Source organism: Schistocerca americana, chromosome 6, assembly GCF_021461395.2.
Source record: "Schistocerca americana isolate TAMUIC-IGC-003095 chromosome 6, iqSchAmer2.1, whole genome shotgun sequence".
NCBI classification, from domain to species: Eukaryota; Metazoa; Arthropoda; class Insecta; order Orthoptera; family Acrididae; genus Schistocerca; species Schistocerca americana.
Genome location: NC_060124.1, coordinates 176,772,795 through 176,791,181, shown reverse-complemented (window position 1 = coordinate 176,791,181; position 18,387 = coordinate 176,772,795).

The window sequence follows — 18,387 nt, the reverse complement described above, 5'->3', positions numbered from 1 at the left end:
GGCATGCTTTTTTCGTTCCTTCTGCAAAAGCGATCTGACCCGTTTTGTGTACCGTGGGGGATCAGTACCATAATTTATTAATTTATGTGGTATTTATCTCTCAATTGCCGTCGATACTATCTCTTTGAAATCACTCCACATCTTTTCTCCGCTTCCGTGATCAGATCATAAGGAATGGAGACTGTCTCTTAAAAAGCTGTTAAGACCATATTTATCAGCTTTTTTTTAAATAGATGTCCTTTGTGTTTCTTTTTGATGGCTGTGGGTGTTACTGTATTCAGCCTAGCAGCAACTGCCTTGTGGTCGCGAATGCCTGTAAACGTCATGATACTCCCTATTGTCCAGGATTATTTGTTGCTAACAGGGCAAGTACACTTTTGTAACCATTTACGCTTCGAGTGTGCTCATGAACAAATTGTTCGAAATAATTTTCTAAGAAAGCATTCAGTACAATTTCGGACGATGTTATTATGGCTGCCGTCGGTTTTAAACGTATAATTTTTCCAGTATATCGACGGTAGATTGAAGTCACCACCGACTATAATTGTATGAGTGGGATACCTATTTGAAATGATACTGAAGTTTTCTTTGAACTGCTCAGCAAGTACGTCTTCTGAGTCGGAGGGTCGGTAAATACCATGAAATAATCAACAAAGCAATCGCACGCTTCACTTTTGAATGATTTGACACGACTGTCATTTACTGACGACCGAGAATGCCACAGTGGGAGGAAACAGCACAACACTTCTTAGTTGTTCTTGCAGAGAATGATTAAGCATATTATCACCGACTTCTGACTTGCCACTCGCTTACAATGGCAGTTGTGTAATGTTTGCCATCTTAACTCTGTAACTAAAACGAAAAGCAGAAATTTAAATTTCAGAAACTTTAACAAGACTGCCCCTTAATTATAAACCCACAGTGAACAATTTAAAGGGGAGACCGTAATATTATAAGAAATATTGTCCATTTTTGGGTGATAGGGATTTTTATTTACCTTGACATGGTTTAATCGGGTGTCTGATTTTAAACTGGAAATTCGGAACAATCTTTCCCAAATTGGGATACCTGGCAACCCTAGTGGTAGCTCCATCGTGTTAACGCCCGAGTAACGTGGAGGGGAAGTAGTATTGACTTACATACACACCTGTATTTTTAAAAGTGAAGCGCTGTCATACGCCACCTGTCTAACACCACATTTACAAACGACTCAGTCTGCGGAAGAAGAAAATCTAATTACGAAATCGGAATGCGGCGATCGCTGTCGTTTTTTACATGTTAGGCCTGATATTCCCAATCAAATATAGGTATCCGAGTGCCACTCAACTAACACGCGTGGTTTATGTCAGTCTGCCGTTCCGATTTAGTGAACGCTATGAAGTGGGATTATCAGCGTCTTCGTACTATTTTTTATTTAACAGAGGGAGGAGTTGCTCAAGAAGAGATGTTTAAAAGTCTTATCTACGCGAGGCTGTTTTATTACTGCAGCCAATCGCGTGCATTATGCAAACAATTTGCGAAATAATCACGGGTTTAACTTCATTGTAATAAAACATTTTCGAAACTTTTAATGGCTAGAAATATTCGAATTGCGTAAAGACATTGCGAGTAATCAACAAAAAGTATTTTGCGTGATGTTCTAGAGCATTAAAGTTAGTAGTATTGTCCCAAGCAACGGTGTAATGTAGGGAGTAGAGACATATCCAGGACGAACGTCTACAGATACCCTAAAATTTTAATATTCTCATTCCTCACTAAAATGACTTTATTCGTTATTATTGAAGTGTCTTTCATTCAGACATCTTTGAGTGTCGATTTATATATTTGTTATTTCAATTATCGACAGTTTATTCTTCACCACGCTTTTTACGTATTTTTTTTTCAAACAGGGCCAAATTTGACTGCAGGAACATTAAATACTGAAAAAAATCTGAAATTATTTTAGGTGGCCTGTCTTCAGCGTCAAAAAATTGTTTTAATAGAATCCGAAGCTTAAGAATTGTCTCAACTGCGGACATTAACGACAGCCATCTAGTTTTAGAGTGAGATAGAAGACCCCGATGATTGTCATCAAGGTACGAGCAGAATTCTTTCAGCTTCTCTGTCCGTACTGTGTATACTGAAAAACAAGTAAGTATTTTCATGACGATTATTTCAATGCCGACAGTTAAGACTGCAGCAACGCTTGATAGAGTGTTGTGAAGAATACGGGCAGGGCATCCAATTCCTTCAACATTTTTTGCTAGTTGTTCTTTAATTTGGTGAAATACACCCCGCTGGCCGCGTCGACGAACCCCTCCGAAGTTGGTACTGGTACTGTCTCCCTAAGAGCGATTAATTTATCTAATGGAATTTGCAGTTGTCTTAAAGTGTCTAGACAAAACTTTGTCCAAGATGTTTCGTTATTCAGTGAACCAAACTTCAACAGCTTCTGTTGGATTCCGTCAGTTTCTGTTAATTATTGAACGACTAAAGGAAACATCTTTTCAGCCTTGTGGTACAATGTGCCGATGCCTGTTCCGTAAAATGAATCTTCTCGCAGTTGTTTTATGCATTCGGACTCGGAGTGTGGTGCGAGAATGTTTTTAAGAACCGCAGTAGCTTTGGTCCTGTACTGTGGACTGTCTTTCGGCGTCTTTGAAATCAGGACACAGTGAGGCATTCAGTTTTATGGTACGGTCAACAGAACTGAAGGATTGACGAAGCTTGACAACTTTGTAAGCTGTTGTTAGCTCTCCATCAGAAACGATCAGTTCTTCCTGGGTAGCATCTTTAATCATGTTTTTTTAAATTGGCTTTGATGTCTATGCTACTGTGAATTTCTTGGTATTATTCTCCGCAGAAATATGATGCCTCACATCTGCCTTACCTCAGTGAGTTATTGAGAGGAAATGGCTATAAATCTCACACCATGCTTCCTGATCAGTACGTCCTTTCTCGACTAAATACCATTCTTTTGTGTAATCATCCAAAAAGTGACAATTTTCTCTTTCCATCCTTAGGCATTTTCCTGCTATGATAAGTCTATTAGATGGTTCAAATGGCTATGAGCCGTGTAGGGCTTAACAGCTGAGGTCATCAGTCCCCTAGAACTTAGAACTACTTAAACCTAACTAACCGAAGGACATCACATCCCCTTCCCCGAGACGGGATTCGAACCTGCGATCGTAGCAGCCGCGCGCGGTTCCGGAGTGAAGCGCATAGAACCGCTCGGCCACAACGGCCGGCAGTCTATTAGATGGTAAACTGTCGACAGTAATACTTTAGTCATCGAAGAACGCGTCACTACACACTTCACGCCTTATATACCCACAGTATGTACTTCAAACATAACTAACTTGCACTCGTTGTTCGTATTAGAAGGAATCCTCTTAACAGATGGCTATTGAGATGGGAACTGCCAATTCTTCAGCGTGGCGCTGTTTAAATAGTTCCAGGCTGTACCACTGGATAAGTCTGGTGTTTTCTCTCGAATGATAGCGTTAGATCTAGAAGGTGCGTGTATCGCCTATCCAGGGTACGCAACATACGACGCCATCTGTGAGACGACCATGTCAACATAAACTTGATGACATAAATAAAACTAACATGGGCTGCATTTACATTTTACGCTAACAGATGGCGTTACTTCCGTACTTGAGACAAACTCGTGACAGTATTTTACAAAACCATGATAAAACCGTGTCTTGTCGGGTTGGCGGGACATGACAACCCTAATATTGCTCCTTTTTTTTTAAAAAAAAAAAAAAAACTAAACTAAAAAGGGGAGGAGCCACAACCCAGTTGCGACATCATATGAGGAAAAAACTTAAAGCTCCAACAGGCCATTCGCAGTTTACGATAAAAATAGAAACTAGCTGATTTACTGCCTGTATCTACATAATATTCCTTCTTCTGCTTGTAGCCCTTCAAAACGGAAAAACTAACATGAAAAATAGCGCTCTTCAAGCACAGTTTTCATCTTTAGCACTGACTATTCGTAATGCCCAAACAGTGGCATGATCCTTGGTAAAAACGTGACTTTTGAGCAGAGTTTAAAAAATTATAATCAATAGGAGAATACTTGTGATTTTTGCAGTAGTCAACCACTTACCATTTTTCGAGAAAAGCAGCAAACCGTGGATGGACAAGTTTTCTTGCCTACTTAATTTCATATTTTGGTTTTATTTCTCTGCCGGTCGATGTGGCCGACCGTTTCTAGGCGCTTCGCTCTGGAACCGCGCCACCGCTACGGTCGCAGGTTCGAATCCTGCCCCGGGCATGGATGTGTGTGATGTCCTTAGGTTAGTTAGGTTCACGTAGTTCTAAGTTCTAGGCGACTGATGTCCTCAGATGTTAAGTCCCATAGTGCACTATTTTTTTTATTTCTCTTCAAACTAATAGAGACAAACTTTTTCATTCATTTTTCGGTTTCTACGTTCATCACAGGAAAAAATAGGAATAAAAAAACTGAAAATCGGTTATTTCATGAACTGATTACTTTAAGGAGTATGATATCAGGTAATACTGGCGATGAAAAAAAAAGCGATGTAACTGAAAAGCGGTTGTTTCAGCGATAACCTTCCTCACTACCTCAGGGAAGATCAGGGTGGGTTCCAGAGAAGTTTAGGAACACGTGGGGCAACATTGAGCCTTAGATAATAGGTTAAAGAAAGTCAAAGCTTTTGCCAATGGTGACTACAATATACTCTTTGAAATTATGAAGGTAGCAAGGATAAAATACAGGGACGCAAAGGTTATACACAACCTGTACAGAAACCAGTACAAACACACGAAAGGAAAGGAGTGGTTGAGAACGAAGTGAGACGGGGTTATATCCCATTCCGACGTAATTCAATCTGTACATTAGGCAAGCAGTAAAGGAAACCAAAGAAAAAATTTGGAGAAGGAATAAAGTTGAGGGAGAAGAAATTAAAACTTATAAGTTTGCCGATGAAATTATAATTCTGTCAGACTCAGCAAAGCACTTGTGAAGACAGCTGAACGGAGTGGATAGCGACCTGAAAGGAGGTTATATGCTGTTGTTGTTGTTGTTGTTGTTGTGGTTTTCAGTCCTGAGACTACTTTGATGCAGCTCTCCATGCTACTCTGTCCTGTACTAGATTCTTCATCTCCCAGTACCTACTGCAGCCTACATCCTTCTGAATATGCTTAGTGTATTCATCTCTTGGTCTACGATTTTACCCTCCACGCTGCCCTCCAGTACTAAATTGGTGATACCTTGATGCCTCAGAACATGTCCTACCAACCGATCCCTTCTTCTAGTCAAGTTGTGCTACAAACTCCTCCCCAATTCTGTTCAATACCTCCTCATTAGTTATATAATCTACCCATCTAATCTTCAGCATTCTTCTGTAGCAACACATTTCGAAAGCTTCTATTCTCTTCTTGTCTAAACTATTTATCGTCCATGTTTCACTTCCATACATGGCTACACTCCATACGAATACTTTCAGAAAAGACTTCCTGACACTTAAATCAATACTCGATGATAACAAATTTATCTTCTTCAGAAACGCTTTCCTTGTCATTACCAGTCTACATTTCATATCCTCTCTACTTCGACCATCATCAGTTATTTTGGTCCCCAAATAGCAAAACTCATTTACCACTTTAAGTGTCTCATTTCCTAATCTAAGTCCCTCAGCATCACCCGACTTAATTCGACTACATTCCATTATCCTCGTTTTGCTTTTGCTGATGTTCATCTTATACCCTCCTTTCAAGACACAGAATTACAATGTCATCGGCGAATCTCATAGTTTTTTGTTTCTTCTCCATGGATTTTAATACCTACTCCGAACTTTTCTTTTGTTTCCTTTTCTGCTTGCTCAATATACAGATTGAATAACATCGGGGAGAGGCTACAACCCTGTCTCATCCCTTCCCAACCACTGCTTCTCTTTCATGTCCCCTGACTCTTATAACTGCCATCTGGTTTCTGTACAAATTGTAAATGGCCTTTCGCTCCCTATATTTTATCCCTGCCACCTTCAGAATTTGAAAGAGAGTATTCCAGTCAGCATTGTCAAAAGCATTCTCTATGTCTATAAATGCTAGAAACGTAGCTTTGTCTTTCCTTAATCTTTCTTCTAAGGTAAGTCGTAGGGTCAGTATTGCCTCACGTGTTCCAACATTTCTACGGAATCCAAAGTGATCTTCCTCGAGGTCAGCTTCTACTAATGAGCATCAAGGTTAATGGAATGTTAACGCGAAGTGCACAAAGGGAACGATAGTAAAATTCTACAGATATCTTATAAGATATTTGGACGTTTACGAAAAGAGAGCCAAAGTAGAAGCACTAGTATGAAATGGAATTACTTCTGTCAGGTGAGGAATGTTCTTGCGAAAACAAAACCAGATCGAAAAGCTACATAGAGAGTTAAACAGTAATCCTAAAATACAACAACATTGGAGATACGTATAACCATTAGCGATATTTGCAGATTTGCTTTACGAGACTATGCGTACGGTAGAAGATGCGTTATGTACCGCAGCTACTAACGTACATACGTTCTTTGTAAAAACAATTACCGGCTGGAGCGACCCTTTAGAACCTATCATACCACGGTCAACCGAACAAGCATAAGGGTTGAAAGAAAAAGAAGGTAAAGATGGTCATTCAACGTTTAACGTTTGTCACAGCTAAGCAGATGAAATTCCATTTGCTCCGACCTGTTCGCGAGGCAGGAAGGGGAGGCTGAGCTCCGGACATTCCAGCCCCGTCCCTTCCGGCTTAACGGCAACAAAGAACTGAGGTACAGAAGAGAGACGCGGGACTGTTAATCCCCGCTCTTCGGAAGCGTACACCTACACGACTGAATGCCTTGTCCGCAGCCGCTGTCACACACACACCGGAGCATATCCACGTGAATATATATTACAATTTAAATAAATGATGTGCGTGCTCTGGTACTAGACACGTTGTTAATAAGCTGACTACCATCCCGTAAAGGTAGAAGGAAAGTATGTTGACGGTTAGAATGCAGATGGGGAGTTCAAATGCAAATGGCTCTGAGCACTATGGGACTTAACTTCTGAGGTCATCAGTCCCCTAGAACTTAGAACTGCTTAAACATAACTAACCTAAGGACATCACACACATCCCTGCCCGAGGCAGGATTCGAACCTGCGACCGTAGCGGTCGCTCGGTTCCAGACTGAAGCGCCTAGAACCGCTCGGCCACCATGACCGGCGCTGATGGGGAGTATAATTAAAGACGAAACAGAATGTACCTAACTGACACAGCGCAATACTACAGCCACACTGGAACGAGGGCATAAAAAATGTCAGAAAAACGAACATCAAGCCTGTTTTACACTAGCAACTTTCTTGGCTAAACAAACTGCTCATGCATAGCGTAAGTCACATGCCAGCAGGTAAATTTTCAAACAACTTACGGGTAATATTTTCAGCGCCGAAATATCGGCGGTCGCTGAAAATATTACGTGGGTGAATACCTGTAAGTTTCCAGAATGAGATTTTCACTTGCAGCGGAGTGTGCGCTGATATGAAACTTCCTGGCAGATTAAAACTGTGTGCCCGACCGAGACTCGAACTCGGGAGTAAAGCTGTGAGTACCGGGCGTGAGTCGTGCTTCGGTAGCTCAGTTGGTAGAGCACTTGCCCGCGAAAGGCAAAGGTCCCGAGTTCGAGTCTCGGTCGGGCACACAGTTTTAATCTGCCAGGAAGTTTCATATCAGCGCACACTCCGCTGCAGAGTGAAAATCTCATTCTGGAAACATCCCCCAGGCTGTGGCTAAGCCATGTCTCCGCTATATCCTTTCTTTCAGGAGTGCTAGTTCTGCAAGGCTCGCAGGAGAACTTCTGTAAAGTTTGGAAGGTAGGAGACGAGATACTGGCAGAAGTAAAGCTGTGAGTACCGGGCGTGAGTCGTGCTTCGGTAGCTCAGTTGGTAGAGCACTTGCCCGCGAAAGGCAAAGGTCCCGAGTTCGAGTCTCGGTCGGGCACACAGTTTGAATCTGCCAGGAAGTTTCACACCTGTAAGTTGTTTGAAAATTGTATACACCAAGAGAAACTCAGGTCTCAGCATGTAAATTATCCGTCAATCATGTAGCGGATTCGAAGATGATGTCAATCATCAAAGCATTGTCCAGAATGTGTACTAAAATCCTGTGTATAATTAAGACTGTACGTGAGCGGAAACAGGGGATGGTGAAAACATCCGCTAACATCGGAAGTTACAAATCCTCCGTACGATAACTTATGTGTGAGGATCGCTTCAAAAGTTGTAAGGTAGACGTGAAGAAAATAATTTATTTTCAAAATGTTTTTGCAGGCCTTGAACGTAATCTCCATTATTGCTCATGATAGTTTTCCAACGTTATGGCAACTTCTATATTCCGGAGAGGGTATCTTCCTCGTTGAGCTGTCTGATTACTTGGGTCACGTCACTGGAAGCTTCATCAGTTGTAACAAAATGTTTTTCACGGATTTATGTATGTTTACATGTGGGGACATTCAGCCGCCAAATAACTGTTAAAATTCATTGTGAAAAACCTATAGCTGTCAAAATAAATGATAGCTGAAGGTTGGATCACGAATTTTAACGAAGTTTTCCACGGAGTCATTCTTTTAATTTCAGAAACAAATCAAAGTCTGGTGGGCTCGTTTCAGGACTGTATGGTTGGTGGGGAAATATTTCCAACCAATATTTGTCCAATGTTTCTCGCTCTGACAGGGCAATATGCGGTCTTCCAATATCGTGCAAAATGGAGGCACTAGTTTCAAGCACGTCAGGTTCTCTTTGAGGAATTTGTGGGCCCAAAACATTTTGCAGGAACAGGGTGTAGTGCGTGCCTGTTACAGACGTCCCCTGGCACACTTATTAGTAGCTATGATTCCATTCACGTCACACGTTGTTGATCATCATCAGTTTCACCTTTGACTATTGGCGACGAAATTTTTTCGGGCTTGCAGAGTTGGAACTTTTCTATTACAACGACTGAGACTTCAGTTCTGGCTCAAAATCTCGTATCCAGGTTACATCATGTACCACAATTCTTCTCAGTTGTTGACAAAAAACAAATATACAGAAGAATGGAGAAGGATATGGGGGATCTGTTAGATGACGATCAGTCTGGGTTTAGGAAAGGTCAAGGCACCAGAGTAGCAGTTCTGACACTGTGGTTGATAATGAGGCCAGTACTGAAGGAAACTCAAGACACGTTCATAAGATTTGTCGATCTGGAGAAAGCGTTCGATAGTATAAAATGATGCAAGACGTTTGAAATCATCAGGAAAATAGGAGTAAGCTGTAGGAGGAGGAGGAGATTAGTGTTTAACGTCCCATCGACAACGAGGTCATTAGAGACGGAGCACAAGCTCGGGTTAGGGAAGGATGGGGAAGGAAATCGGCCGTGCCCTTTCAAAGGAACCATCCCGGCATTTGCCTGAAGTGATATAAGGAAATCACGGAAAACCTAAATCAGGATGGACGGACGCGGGATTGAACCGTCGTCCTTCCGAATGCGAGTCCAGTGTGCTAACCACTAGTAAGCTGTAGGGCAAGATGCGTAATAGACAATATGTATAAGAGCCAAGACAGAAAAGATAAGAACGAAGTGCTCTAATTAAAAAGGGTGTGAGACAGGGTGGTAGTCTTTCGCCCCTACTGCTCGAACTATACATCGAAGAAGCAATGAGCAAATAAAGAAAAATTCATGAGTTGAATTAAAATTCATGGTGAAAGCACATCAATGATAAAGTTCGCTGACAGCATTGCTGTACAGAGTGAAAGTGAAGAATTATATATATATGAAGATGGTATCTGTTCTTTCGGACATGTCCGAAAGAACAGATACCATCGGTGACCATGCAACTCGTTAGAAAGAAATTACAATGAAATGAATACCCCTAGCTGCATACAGGCGTTGATATAAGTCAACGGGAACAGCTGAAAATATGTGCCCCGACCGGGACTCGAACCTGGGATCTCCTGCTTACATGGCAGACACTATATCCATCCTTTTTTTTTCGTTTTGTTCGCTGTTGATCGTTGTGTTTGGTCGTTGCAGACGTCACATGACATTCGTTCAAGTTCGTTTGTTGATCTTTCCACTCAGTTCTTTATTACAGAGGCCAACCGGCTCTCTGACCGAACACGCTGAGCTACCGTGCCGGCTGCCATTTAAGCAGGAGATCCCGGGTTCGAGTCCCAGTCGGGCCACACATTTTCAGCTGTTCCTGTTGACTTATATCAACGCCTGTATGCAGCTAGGGGTATTTATTCCATTGTAATTTCATGGAGACGAATTACAGGATCTGTTGACTGGAATCGAAGAAAGACGAAAGTAATGAGACGCAGGAGAAATGGGAACAGCTAAAAACTTAACATCAGAATTGGGGATTATGAAGAAGGCGACGTTAAGGAATTCTGTCACCTAGGCAACAAAATAATACGTGATTGACGGAGCAAGAAGGAGATAAAAATCAGATTGACACTGGCAAAAAGGGAATTATTGGCCAAGAGAAGTCTACTAGTCTCAAAAATATGCCTCAGTTAGAGGAAGAAATTTCTGAGGATGTACGTTTGGAGCACAGCATTATATGGTAGTGAAATATGGCTTGTGGATAAACCGCAACAGAAGGGAATCGAAGTAGCTGATTCGATATGCCAGATGTCTTGCAGTACTATACACATTCAGCATGGGAAAATTAATTAACGTGCAAATGTAACAAAACATTATTCATTATAAGTTTAGTTATACCTATTACAGTACTTATTATCCTATAGTCCGTCAAAAAATTAACAATTAATCAGAAGCACTTAAATTAGAAAGCGATGCCCAGATGTACCCGTAGCTCCCGGCCCTGCCAGATGCGCTACTCGAAGTAGCTGAGATGTGCTGCTACAGAAGAATGTTGAAAATTAGGTAAGGAATGAGGAGGTCTTCCGCAGCATCAGCGAGGAAAGGAATATATGGAAAACACTGACAAGAAGAAGGGACAAAATGATAGGACATCTGTTAAGACATTAGGGAATGACTTCCATGGTAATAGAGGGAGCTGTAGAGGGTAAAAACGGTAGAGGAAGACAGACGTTGGAATACATCCAACAAATAATTGAGCTGAGGATGCAGGTTGCATTTAGTGCTCTGAGATGAAAAGGCTGGAACAGGAGAGGAATTCGTGGCGGCCACTAGTCAGAAGACTAATGACTCGAAAACAAAAACAAATAAAAATAATAAATAAAATAAAATCTTTGATGTATTGTCTATTCTGCTGTTGTGGTACAATGCAAAGGTTGCACGAGACTTTTCCTTTTTCCTCATAAGAGACCAAATATCTGAAGAGATTACACTTTCCGTAAATAAGAATAGAAGTAGATTAAAAGATCTTAATTCAATGAAAATTGTTCGTACAATGAACACGTCAGGAGAAAAATAGCTTAAAAAGGAAACGAGACGGAAATGATACAGTAAAAGGGGCTATGTAATGCTTTGTAAATATCGTTTCGTGTGTTTGTATGTATCTGTTTTCTGGGATAAATAAATGTGATGCTTTGAAATGTTTAGACGACACTTGTCCTTTTATTACTGTAACACAAGAGAGAAGAATTACCCGTACGGTTTCTGTCAAGAACGTCCATTATGAATTCTGCTTTAGTAGTTGGTAAACTCTTATTACCGTCAACAGAGCCCTAATGGCCAACGGCCTTGCCGCAGTAGTAACACCGGTTTCCGTCAGATCACCGAAGTTAAGCGCTGTCGGGCTGGGCTATCTCTTGGATGGGTGACTATCTGGTCTGCCGTGCGCTGTTGGCAAGCGGGGTGCACTCAGCCCTTGTGAGGCAAACTGAGGAGCTAATTGATTGAGAAGTAGCGGCTCCGGTCTCGCAAACTGACATACAGCCGGGAGAGCGGTGTGCTGACCACATGCCCCTCGACATCCGCGTCTAGTGACGCCTATGGGCTGAGGATGACACGGCTGCCGGTCGGTACCGTTGGGCCTTCATGGCCTGTTCGGGTGGAGTTTTTATTCATTTTCTTTTTTAGAGCCCTAATGATAAAACTATCGTCTGATTCTTTGTAAGACGGACAGCCTTCAGAACAAGATGTGTAAATGCGAAAGGCCACTCCTGAAAAGTGAGTCTCAGCGCCGGAATAATCATTTATCCAGACTGCTGCCCTGCGACTACTGGAAAGGCTGCAGCCTGTCTTCAGGAACTACACGTTTGTCAAGCCTCGGCACACATATCCGTCCGCTGTGGCAGCACTTGCGGTACCGCTATCTGTATCACTGAGGCACGCAAGCCTCCCCACCAACGCAAGGTCCTTGGTTCATGGGAGTTCGTAGCTAGTGAAATGTAACAGTTACTGGATTCGTAGCAATACATCATTCGCGATGACTTCATCTAGCTGATGCTTTTTGTCGGTGGTGACAGTTGAGGATCTACTTTAACGTGATTCAGTGACCGAAGCTCTTTTATTTCAGTTCATTTCTCTGAACTTGTAGACTGGTAATAGCTTAACGTGAATCGACGTTACCCGTTTCTCCCGGTTTTGGAGAGAATTTGATCACTGCGCGTTGACATAGAAGGGTACTACAAAAAATGTTAAAATGTGTGTGAAATCTTATGGGACTTAACTGCTAAGGTCATCAGTCCCTAAGCTTACACACTACTTAATCTAAATTATCGTAAGGACAAACACACACACCCATGCCCGAGGGAGGACTCGAACCTCCGCCGGGACCAGCCGCGGAGGGTACTACAGCGATCATCCGTAACGACATACCTGAAATAATAAGAAAAAAAATTAGTTATCGGCCAGCTGCTAAAGGGCCTAAGCTTCTATGCAAAAAAACTTCATTTCCTTTATGCTTACAATTTCCGACTGACAGTAAAAAATGGTTCAAATGGCTCTGAGCACTATGGGACTCAACTGCTGAGGTCATTAGTCGCCTAGCACTTAGAACTAGTTAAACCTAACTAACCTAAGGACATCACAAACTTCCATGCCCGAGGCAGGATTCGAACGTGCGACCGTAGTGGTCTTGCGGTTCCAGACTGCAGCGCCTTTAACCGCACGGCCACTTCGGCCGGCGACTGACAGTAGATTCATCGTTACTTTTCATTAACATTTGTGTGTTAATACCATTGAGAAGTAGTTGCTCGAAGTGCTATTTGCAGTGCATATACACACAAAGAGCTGTGATTGCTTAGTGCTTTCTGCAAATTCTATTTCTTATACGCAGTTTTGTGGAATTTTGGCGCAAAGGCTCGTTTGAGAGCCTAAAAGGGGAAAAAAGTAACCTTTTTACTAAAATTTTACGAAAATGGTAAACGTACAGATTTAGACTGTTGCAATATTGTTACAAATCATAGATGTTCAGCTAAATGTAGTTAATTAGATTTGTCTATTCCTGCCATATACCACGTAATATTTATGTTTAGTGTTACGTTTCAGCTGAGTAATCTAACACAGGTCATATATTAACGACATATGGAAAGAGTTTTTTTTAAAAAAAAAAAAAATAAAAAAGAACGGCAGTGCTTATAAAATTAACTGTACAACCTGTTGGTCACAGACTTACTCTCTCCTCCGTCGCGAGATGAAATGAACTACGAGCATTTTGTGCTTCGCCTACTAAATTTACATGTTAGGAACTCTGCTCATTCCACTACGTCGTACTTTTTTATTTAACCGTATGGCGAGGGCATCCCGTCGGGCAGGCCGTTAGCCGGGTGCCGGTCATTCAATTTGACGCCACTTCGGCGACCTGCAGTCGATGATAGGATGATGACGAGGACAGCACAACAACCAGTCCATGGGCGGAGAAAATTCCCCGACCCAGCCGGGAATCGAATCCGAGCCCAGAGGACTGACAATCCGTCACACTGACCATTCAGCTACCGGAGGCGGACTACGTCGTACTAAAGCGTAGTCATTTATCCGACTGTGGTAATATTACCCAGAAGTAACATTTTAACTCACACGTGGCAAAACTGCGTCGAATATCATTGTTTCAAACCAAAAACAGATAGTTTTATTTGAATTGTGTTAATGAAGCGTTTATTTGTGGGAATCTAATGGAACCTCGACGTATCGTCAGCTGGTGTGCACGTTTTGTGTGTCTTTCAGAACGTAACAGATACATACATACAAGAAGAGTTGATGATTCTGATACATTTTCGAAAACCTTTACTTGATTGCATATACTAATAACAATGTAATATGGAATAGTTTTGCTGTAGTACATGTATTACCTGACACCGCAGGAGGCAAGGATGTGGCGTAAAGCTGATCTCCATTAAGGCCCCCGTAAACGATCAAACATTTTGTCAAACTTAATTATGCTTATCAAATATTTGTCGGTGATGCTTGACGTGTATGTCAAACATAGATCGTGTTTGCGAGAAATTTTGATTGACGGTAAGTTTGACAAGATGGCGGACGTTGTTTGTATCCACTTACCGCTGCATATGTTTGGTGAAAAACTGTTTTATCACAATTCATCCCACTGTATCGTCAGTTTCCGCAAATAAGTAAACTACGATCAAGTATAAAAACAGAATTGCACTGTTGGTTACCAAACTGGTAGGGGTACTATATGTTTCCCAGCCATATATTACCATGAAGAGCTTATGAACTAAATCAGTATTTTAAGCAAGTAATTACACACAAGAGGGAGTGAAGTGAAATAAAAGAAACCGAAGTTCTCCGGTTCTTCAGCGGACGATGAGGGCTATTTGTTCTCACAATGTGGTATTATAATGAACTGCCATTAGAGGACCAAGCAGAAGAGAATAAGTTTTCGCATACTTGTGTCTAACGCTAAACAAGCTATTAAACGTTTCATTCTCCATCCGTTGAAAGTTTTAGTAATCATCAAATTCTGGCTGTACCATCTCCATTAACAGGTTTTCAGTCGTATATTTTTCTTTCTTTTTGACACATTCGCTAGACCAGTGTCTTATTTACTTCTTTTTTAAACACAGTGGCAGAGGCAATGTCAGAAATGCTTTATCTGCATTTGAAGCAATTCCCACTAATGCCAAAATATAGCATACACGAAAAGCATCTGCTTCACAAGTAAGGGTAATTGACAAACTTTGTTCGTACGTGTACGGGCTTATTTGATACATTCGTGGCTCGATAAGAGCGAACTTGACAGACACGTTTGCTCTTTTAGTAGCGCCTGCACAAGTTCCACTTTCATTGTCCGTTTGAAGAAAGTTTGTATAATCATCGAGCTCTGGCAGTAATATTCCCTTTTGCACATTTTCATGGGTAAATCTCTCATTGTAAGGCATTCTTTAGGCCAGAATCTTGTTTTTTTCTTCTTCTTTAAACACAATGGCTAAGGCAATGCCAGGGCTGCTTTATCTGCATTTGTGGCCATTGTCACTATTTTCAAAATACTTACGAACACGAACAGCGTCTGTTTCAAAGTGAGGTTAAGGGGGGACGTTGATGAAATTGACCAAAAATGTCCATTTTCCATTTATTTTTTATTTGTTAGTACAACTGATGGACAACAAGTTCCCAAAGTTTCAATGTTGAACTCGCATCCGAAGTGCCCGAAAATTAATTAAAAGTGTGACGCGGCCTCTCTGCCACGCCCACGGTTTGAAGCAGCACTTCTATACCAGCTCAGTGAACAACGATTCTGTGGATTACTTTCAACCAACCGTGTGCGGGACCATCTAGAAGGCCATGATACATACTCTTTGGTTTTATAGATCATCTTAAGCCGATCCTGCACTTCTCAAAAAGTGTGTTCATGGCAAAACCCAAAATACAAATGAGTCTCTGAATTCACTCATATGGAATCGATGCCCTAAAAACACATTTGCATCTGCTACAGTTGTCAGAATTGGAACTTATGATGCAGTTATTGTATTTAATGATGGGAACGTTGGGAGGATGAAGGTATTAGAAAGAATGGGCTTCAAGATAGGAAATTTTACTCAAGACATCCTGAGAAAAATAGATTTACAGCGCGTCTCTGCAGCTGAAAAGTCAGTTGAAGACCTGGTAAAGGAAAGAAGACAGAGATTAAGAAACCAGAAGAGAAGCATTGAAGCCGACCGGAGTGGCCATGCGGTCCTAGGCGCTACAATCTGGAACCGAGCGACTGCTACGGTCGCAGGTTCGAATCCTGTCTCAGGCATGGATGTGTGTGGTGTGCTTAGGTTAGTTAGGTTTAAGTAGTTCTAAGTTCTAGGGGACTGATGACCACAGATGTTAAGTCCCACAGTGCTCAGAGCCATTTGAACCAAACAGAGAAATTTTTTGAGAAAAAGGAACGTTCATTATTTTCTGAAAATAAAACTTCCAATTTCATTAAAAAAAGTTGAATATATTTTTGTCCGCAGCTCGTGGTCGTGCGGTAGCGTTCTCGCTTCCCACGCCCGGGTTCCCGGGTTCGATTCCCGGCGGGGTCAGGGATTTTCTCTGCCTCGTGATGACTGGGTGTTGTGTGCTGTCCTTAGGTTAGTTAGGTTTAAGTAGTTCTAAGTTCTAGGGGACTGATGACCATAGATGTTGAGTCCCATAGTGCTCAGAACCATTTGAACCCTACATTTTTTGCTATCTACGAATGCCCCTAGCAAGTTGTTTCCTGTGTCTTAACACACGTCCTGTCATCGTGTTCCGACGTCTGCTCAGTGTTTTCCATTCATTACATCAGTTCTGCAGAGAACCTGCTCATTTCTTAACAGGCCATTTAGTTTTCTACAACCTTCTATAGCACTGCATCTCCAACGTTTCTATCCTCATTTCTAGTTTTTCCACACTCCATGTTTCACTACCATAGAATACTGTGTTCCAAATGTACATTCTCAGAAATTTCTTCCCCAAATTAAGGCCTATATTTGTCACTAGTAGACTTCTCTTGGTCAGGAATGCCGTTTCCGCCAGTCTTAGTCTGCTTTTAGTGTCGTCCTTTCTCCGTCCGTCATGGGTTATTTTGCTGCCTAGGTAGCAGAATTCATTAACCTCATCTAATCCGTGGTCACCAATTTTCATTTTAAGTTTCGGCTACTTCTCGTTACTTTCGTCTTTCTTCGATTTAATCTCAGTCTACGTTCTGTACTCATTAGACTGTTCATTCCCTTCAACAGATCCTGTAATTCTTCTTCACTATCACTGAGGATAGCAATGTCATCAGCGAACTTGTCATGGTTATCCTTTCACCTTGAATTTTAATCCCACTTTTGAACATTTCTGCTATTTCCATTATTGCTTCTTCCATGTATAGACTGAATGGTAGAGGGGAAAGACTACGTAGCTGTCTTACACACTTTTTAATCAGAACACTTCCTACTTGGTCGTCGACTCTTATTGTTCCCTCTTGGCTCTTGTTCATATTGCATACAGCACGTCTTTCCCTATAGCTTATCCCCATTTTTCTCAGAAATTCGAACTTCTTGCACCATTTTACATTGTCGGAAGCTTTTTCCAGGTCAACAAATCCCATGAACGTGTCATGATTTTTCTTCACTTATGAAACACAACTTCAGAACTGCCTCTGTGGCGACTTTCCATTACCTACAGCCACAGTGATTGTCGTCCAACAGTCGTCAGTTTTCTTTTCTGTTCTTCTCTATATTATTCTTGGCAGCAACTTGATGCATGTGATGTTAACCTGGCTGTGCGATAATTTTCGCACTTGTCCGCTCTTGCAGTCATCGGAACAGTGTGAATGAGGTTTTACCGAAAGTATGATGGTATACAGCAAGTCTCATACATTCTGCACACCAACATGAACTAATAACACCTAATGAAGTAGAAAGAAAAGATCGTGTAACAAGTAAATGTTATGTGATTTTGCAAATCCATAACATAAATGTACTACACAACTGTTGCACAAATATTGGTATATAACTCTAAAAGGACATTAGCAATAAACAAAATAGAGATGGATGGGCCTGCCGCTGTGGCCGAGCGGTTCTAGGCGCTTCAGTCCGGAACTGCGCTGCTGTTACGGCCGCAGGTTCGAATCCTGCCTCGGGCATGGATGTGTGTGATGTCAGGTTAGTTAGCTTTAAGTAGTTCTAAGTCTAGGGCACTGATGACCTCAGATGTTCAGTTCCATAGTGCTTAGAGCCATTTGAACCATTTTTTAGAGATGGATATAATAATGAGAAGAAGCAGGGTCCCACAGCTAGAGCATGTGCGAAATACAACTGTGCAAGAAAGAATGTAGGCGGTAGATGATATTATAGACAAGTTGGAAGGCAACACAACGGCCTTGCCGCAGTGGTAACACAGGTTCCAGTCAGATCACCGGTATTAAGAGTTGTCGGGCTGGGCTAGTACTTGGATCGGTGACCATCCGGTCTGCCGAGTGCTGTTGGCAAGCGGGGTGCACTCAGACCTTATGAGGCGAACTGAGGAGCTACGTTATTGAGAAGTAAGAA